At 45.3% G+C, this 6,785-nt stretch overlaps 1 long non-coding RNA gene across 3 annotated transcripts in view; it reads left to right on the top strand.

The window, feature by feature from the left end:
• The window catches only part of LOC114009732 (uncharacterized), a 234,030-nt gene that overhangs the window by 135,250 nt on the left and 91,995 nt on the right, over positions 1 to 6,785 (top strand). For all 3 annotated transcript variants that reach the window (XR_003551118.1, XR_003551117.1, XR_003551119.1), the window contains exon 4: positions 4,101 to 4,155. This is a non-coding gene — a long non-coding RNA (uncharacterized LOC114009732). The remainder of the gene's footprint in view (positions 1 to 4,100; positions 4,156 to 6,785) is intronic.

The following is a 6,785-nucleotide window of genomic DNA, read 5'->3' as shown; positions in this document are numbered from 1 at the left end:
CGTGTGCCTGTGTGCCCAAGATCCCAAGAGGAGAATGGAGGAGAAGGGATTGCGGCGTGACCATCCCTCCTGGGGGGTGATTTCTCACTTTCTGTCTCTCTGTCTCTGTCTGTCTGTCTGCTGAGCACATGCACCCTATAGCAAAAACCTCTCGCCCCCCCAAAAAATAGATTATTTTATTTAACTTTATTTACTTATTTTTAAAAATTTGACCAGAGAGGGACAAAGAGAGAAAGAGAGAGGGAGGAAGGGAGAGAGAAAGTGAGAAAGCAAGCCCCAGGTTCAGGACTTGAATTGCAGTCGGCCACATGGGGATCAGGTGCTCTTCACCACCGTGCCAGCCGCCAGCCCCAGCTTACCCTTCGTAATAGATTTTGGCCCGTAACGTTTTTTTTCTTTTATAACCTAGTGGTAATCCCAGTCAGTTCTTTCATTGTTTGTGAACGATTGTGATCTCCTTGGTTTATCTCACTGATCTCCAAAGCAACTGTTGCTCGTCGGTGGCCTCTGTTCTGCCAGGTCCTCCCTGTGTGGTTTTACAGGATTCCAGAAGCTGGGAGGCCATCAAGGGTGTCGGGCCAGTGACAGAGTCGTCTGTTTCCACTACACTATCTTTTTTTGGTGATCAGGTTGTTACAGAAACAGCAAGTAGCTCTTTCTCATAAATATGCTGGGGGTCTTTCTCCTGGAGAAATAGTATTAAAAAAAAAAAAAAGCACTATTATTGTATACTTCAAAACTAAGAAAGAAATACCTGCCTGTGAAATGTTACTAGCAATGAATGAGGATAAACCAGAGTCGCTCGGAAGTGGAGGGCCGAGAGGCATGCATGTTACAGCACAGGTTCGATTTGCCCTGTACCATCTCTGTCAGAGCCTGCATTTCAGCAGCTCCTCCGGGCAGTTCATGCGCACACTCAAGTTGGACGAGCTCTGCTCTGCTGGGTGACAACAGTAACTGATCACCACGAGTCCTCACGCATTTTGAAAGAAGCCAGATACATACAGCCTATCAGCTATCAGAGTTCGGTGCTGAGAATCTGAGTTTAATTTTGTATGCAGCCAAGGACCAGGTCATGTTTGAACAGCAGTGGTCCATTTAGAAGAGGATACGGATTTCTTTTGCTGAGTACATGAGATGCTCTGTGGCTTGATGATAGCAGGTGAAGAGCTACTTCCTCTGCCCTGGGATGGAACATCTTTAAAAAATTAATCACATCCCCCCCCCCCGAAAAAAAAAAAGAAAAAAAAGGGACCAGCAGTTGGTGTAATGGCTATGTCACTGGACTCCCATATAACTGACTGCGGTTCGAGTCCCAGACCCGGTGGCTTAAACTCACACTGGGCACATGTGCGTGCGTGCCCAAGATCCCAAGAGGAGAATGGAGGAGAAGGGATTGTGGCGTGGCCATCCTCCTTGGGGGGGGGGGTGATTTCTCAATCTCTGTCTTTATGTCTCTCTTGTCTTTCTAGTGAGCGCACGCGCCCTATAGTAAAAACCTCTCCAAAACAAAGAAAAAAAATTAATCATAGCAACGAAGCCATTGAAACATTCTATTCTACACGGTGAGTTAGGGGGTGCCCACTGTTGATGGGACAAAAGCACACTTGGCGCACACCAGGTCTCAGCGTGCTGGGCATGCAGGGCTGGGCCTGTGGCATGGGAGGAGGTGCAGGAAATGGGGACTCCTAGTCCCTCATTTGTGGTGGCATGCCCCAGTCTTCCACACTCTCTCCTCTAAGAGCTGTTGCTGTAGAGTCTGCACAGTAGCCATTTGCCAGTGCTGCCTCAGCAAGGACTTCCTTCGGCTGAAATCAGTGTTTTCTGTGGATAGTGTTAGCATTCTTAGTAACCCTTTGCTGGATGTTCTCTCTACTGAGTTGCTACCCAAATGTGTCTTCTCTTTTAACATCTTAAGATTTATTTTGGCCACAAAACAGGAAACTGAAAATGTACAGAAGTGAATGTAGACAGGATCTACCTGATTTCTGGTATCCCAGGGCTGGACTGGGAGCACTGCGGGAGCATGGAGTCTATTCCTCAAAGCCACGTGGTCTGCCTGGCAGAAGGTTCCCTGTTTGGGAGATGATGCAATAAGTTCTGATGGCTCCAAGCCGTCGTGCATTCAGCAACTCATCGATTGACTCTCTGCTGTTACGGCACATGCTAATAAATTACTTCAGCACAGTGTCTGTCTTCATGGGGCTTCTGAGAGTCCAGTGGCAGAGATAAACCTAAATTTAATGATCACATCAACGTGTAATTACCGGCTGTGATAAGTACTACATTGTGCCCTGACAACTTCACACAGAGGAATTTGTGTTAGTTGTGGGTGGTGGAATTTGAGCTGGGATCTGCAAATTACTAGGCAGGTGTGTGTGTGTGTGTGTGTGAACTTCTGGGGTGGGGGACAGGGGGTGGAGTGGGGAAAGGAATGGGGGCAGGGTATGTGCATTCGATTCCAAGCAGAGGAAATGAGATATGCCGAATCTCTGAGGTATGGAGGGCTCCTGTGCACTCGTTGGAGGGGAAAGTGACCAGCGTGAGGCTGAAGTGAGGATGGCAAGGGAGAGTGGTGTGTGGGGAGGCTGGACGGGTGAGCAGTCCCAGGGCATCTGTCGTTAGACTAATGCAGAACATTAAAGGGGAATGAGTAGGGCTGAGCCACAATCAGTTTTCTATTTTTAAGTGTTCAGTCGGGACATGTTGTGGGCCATGGATTGGAAGGGAGAGAGAGCGAAAGTTGGCAAAACAGCTAGATGTGTTCTGCGTTTGTCCAGAAGGACGAGGGTGGCTTAGACTAGGATGGTGGAGGAGATAGAAGATACTTCACTGGAGAGGTAATTTTGGAGACCTGCAGCATCTGGCTATGGGTTGCTCCAACATGCCCATTGGACACTCTGCTGTGCATTTGGCCTGATCTGTAACCCGCCCATGAGGTGCCTATTCCTGGGATGCACTGGGTTTCAGGTGATGGATGTGGGCTGACGAGATGTGAATACATTGGTCTAACTGGACAGCACGTGCCCAGACTTTCCGACCAGGTCACATTTGATTGTAAATGAACACAGAAGACTATGGCTTCATCCATCTCTTTTGGGTTTGGTTAGCATGAATCAGTGTTAGTAAGCATGATTATTTTGGAAGATAGACTTGTGGAGTCAGGGAATGAGAGTGAACACTCATAAATTCCCCAAGGTATATGTCACTTGGTGGAGGCTTTCTAGGCCACACCCAGTTTTTGACAAGTGCTTCCCATTATTATTATTTTTTAATATTTTAGGTAGGTCTTTAAAACTACATCCAGCAATTGCTTCTATCTTTAGAACAGTAAGTTATTTCACCCAGCAGGGAAAGGTGCTTCCCACCTAAGAAAAGAACTTCAGTGGGAGTGCAGCTGAAAGAGTTTATCACATGTGGAGGGAGAACAGCTTTTCCTGTGTACTTAACTGTTTATTATGTTGCTTTCATTTCTTTTCTTTTTTTTTTTTTTTTTTTTGTGCATGTGCTCACCAGAAAGACTGAGAGAGACAGAAAGCAAGCAATCACCCCCTGGGGGCATGGCCATGCTGTAATTCCTTCTCCTTCATTTTCCTCTCGGGATCTTGGGCATGCACGTACATGCATCTAGCATGAGTTCTAAGCTACCAGGCCCAGGACTTGAACTGTGGTCGACTACGTGGAAGTCCAGTGGTGTAACCATTATACCATCTGCTAGTCCCACTTTTATTTCTTTCAAAGTCATAAAATACTTCTTTTTCAAATCTTTTATAATCTGAACATATGAGGGGGACTTCAAAAAAGTTTGTGGAAAATGGAATTGATTTTTGACATTTATTTTGTTACCCCCCCAAATTGAAATCCATGCATAATTTTTTCATAATATGCATTTTCCATGAACCTTTTGAGGACCCTGTCTATAACGATGGTGTCTTCCTCATGGTTCTATGAAAGAACTTAGTAAAGTTAGGCAGCTGACATAATTGACAAGTTTAATGAAGCCTTTTCAGTGCTCCTGAGTTGGGAAAATATCAAGTGATGATGTAATACATATGTGTGTGTTTGTGACTCCTCACTAACAATATTCTCATCTTTTGTAGGCGAAAAATGGAAGAAACAGATGTACCTTTAATGGGAGAATAAACCACTGAACAGGTAACTGAAAGTAAAAGTTGTATGTACATTTTTTATTAAATGAGTTAATATTTGTAAATACTTAAAACAGTCTCTGGTATATTGTGGATAGCATGTTAAGTGTTTGCTATTATTAATAAGTTGGGACTAGTAGTTGGCATAATGGCTATGTCACTGGACTCCCATGTAGTTGACCACGGTTCGAGTCCCGGACCCGGTGGTTTAAACTCACACCAGGCACGTGGGCACGCCCAGTATCCTGAGAGGAGAATGGAGGAGAAGGGATTGTGGCGTGGCCATTCCTCCTGGGGGGCGATTTCTCACTTTCTGTCTCTCTCTGTCTTTCTGGTGAGTGTACGTGCCCTATAGTCAAAAACCTTTAAAAAAAAAAAAAAGCTCTTTTAAATGTACTAAACCCCAAACTTACCAGTCATACAAAGAGTACCTAACAAAACCATAGCCTTTGCTCCTAAAGGAAGTGCAAACCTCACTAGTAATTCCTGACATGGTCTCTCTATGTCCTGGTACGGCAGCTCTGAGATCATTCTTAACCTGCGAGTACCCTAAGTCTGTATTTTCTGTCTATGAGCACCATTCAGGATAACTATCTCTAAGTGTCAGGTTGGTTTCAATTTTGAAACAAAACAAACTTCTTTGACCGTCTCGAAGAGGTGGTTCCTTATCATCTGGGGAAACAGAGTGTAGCATAGTTTATAGGTAGTCACTGAAAAGGCCTACAGTGGGACCGGCAGTTAGGGTAATGGCTATGTCGCTGGACTCCCATGTCGCTGGACACCAACTGCAGTCTGCGTCCTGGACCTGGTGGCTTAAATTCACACCGGTCATGTGTGTGTGCATGCCCAAGATCCTGAGAGGAGGATGGAGGAGAAGGGATTGCGGCGTGGCCATCCCTCCTGGGGGATGATTTCTCACTTTCTGTCTCTAGGTCTCTCTCTCTGTCTGTCTGGCGAGCGCACGCGCCCTATAGCAAAAACCTCTCCCAAAAAAAGAAAAAAAAAAAGGACTACAGTTAGGAGCGATACCAAGGATGACACTAAGGATAGTGCTGCCATTTTTGGACAATGGGAAGTGGAGACTTGGAATAGGAGACTATTGACCCTGCCTAGGCACCAACTCTACGTAATAAAGCCATTGGTGTTACTGAGATCACTGACACATTTTGCAGGAACAGGGCACATTATGTGTCAAGTGCTCCCCGTGGCTTCGGGGTTTAACATGGGACATGTCACCTTTCTCCCATCCCATCCCATCTCTCTGGATCTCCACCAAGTCCTGCCTTTTTTGTCTCTGCTCAGAGATGCAGGTCTCCTGCCTGAACTGATGCTGCAGTTACCTCCACCGCCCTTGTCTTCGGCCTTTCCATCTCCCCTGGTGCCTCCGCTTCAACATACCGGCATCCCTTTATTCAGGGTGGGGAAAACATGCCAGAAGTGGAGCCCGCCATCTGATTCTTAGACAGTTCTCTAGACGGCACTTCAGTCATACTTTCCTTTCCCCTGATTTGTGCTCTGCAATTTACGTCGTGTGTATGTATATATGTATGCATGTATTTATTTTTTGGAGAGGTTTTTGCTATAGGGCACGTACACTCACCAGAAAGACAGAGAGAGACAGAGAGACAGAAAGCAAGAAATCACCCCGAAGGGGAGGTGGCCACGCCACAATCCTTTTTCCTCTCAGGATCTTGGACACGTGTGCACATGTGCCTGGCATGAGTTTAAGCCACTGGGTCTGGGACTCGAACCATGGTTGACTACGTGGAGTCCAGCGACATAGCCATTACACCAACTGCTGGTCCCTACATCATGTATTTTAAATTCTGTGTTGCTAATATGTTGCTTTGTTTCCCTTCTGGATTTTGGGGTGTTACCTTTGGCAGTGAGTTTTCAGTTTGAATGTGTTGAAGCTGAAGTTGGCGGTCCTGGGGTGCACTCAGACCTTTTAGTGGAGCCCACAGGAGGAAATACATGTTACTCTAAGACCCAGTGGACTTATTTGTACATGAGCATGTGTGGTTTTCTGAAATAATACCTCGCTAATCGAGTTCTGGTAGAGTTTCCTTTTTCATTCCATTGTATTTTATCACTTTTATTTTTCTTTTTCATACTGGTCATAACCTACAGAATAGATTTTTTAAACTTTTTTTTTAAAATTTAACTTTATTAGTATTATTTTAATATTTCAAGAGAGAGAGAGAAAGTGAGAAAGCAAGCTTCCAGGTCCAGGACTCGAACCACGGTGAGCCATGTAGGAGTCTAGTGCCCTTAACCACCATACCACCTGCCAACCTCGACAGAATAGATTTTGTAAACTGCGAGTCGGTGGCCCCTTACCACACTTGTAACATCTTCGTGCTGTGGTAGGAGTGTGTGCTTCCTTGCCCTTCTCCCCATATTTGTCACAGATGTGGACAGGGCCCTTGATCTCCAAGAGCTCCTCAAACATGTCATCACTTAATTCTGTGTGTGCCAAGCTCTCTCCTTCCTTCTGTGACCGAGCTTCTGTTTCTATTTTCTCACACATCATTCCATCCTCAACTTTCTTTCTGTTTCAACTTTAACATTTTTCTCCAGGTCAGTAGCTAAGACTTATTTTTTTTTTTCAAGTTAGAGAGTTGAAAGAGGAAGAGC

This window comes from Tupaia chinensis, unplaced genomic scaffold (genome assembly GCF_000334495.1).
Source record: "Tupaia chinensis unplaced genomic scaffold, TupChi_1.0 Scaffold000610_1, whole genome shotgun sequence".
Lineage (NCBI taxonomy): Eukaryota > Metazoa > Chordata > Mammalia > Scandentia > Tupaiidae > Tupaia > Tupaia belangeri.
Note: the sequence above shows the minus strand (reverse complement) of the source record. Positions and strands in the feature narration are given on the sequence as shown.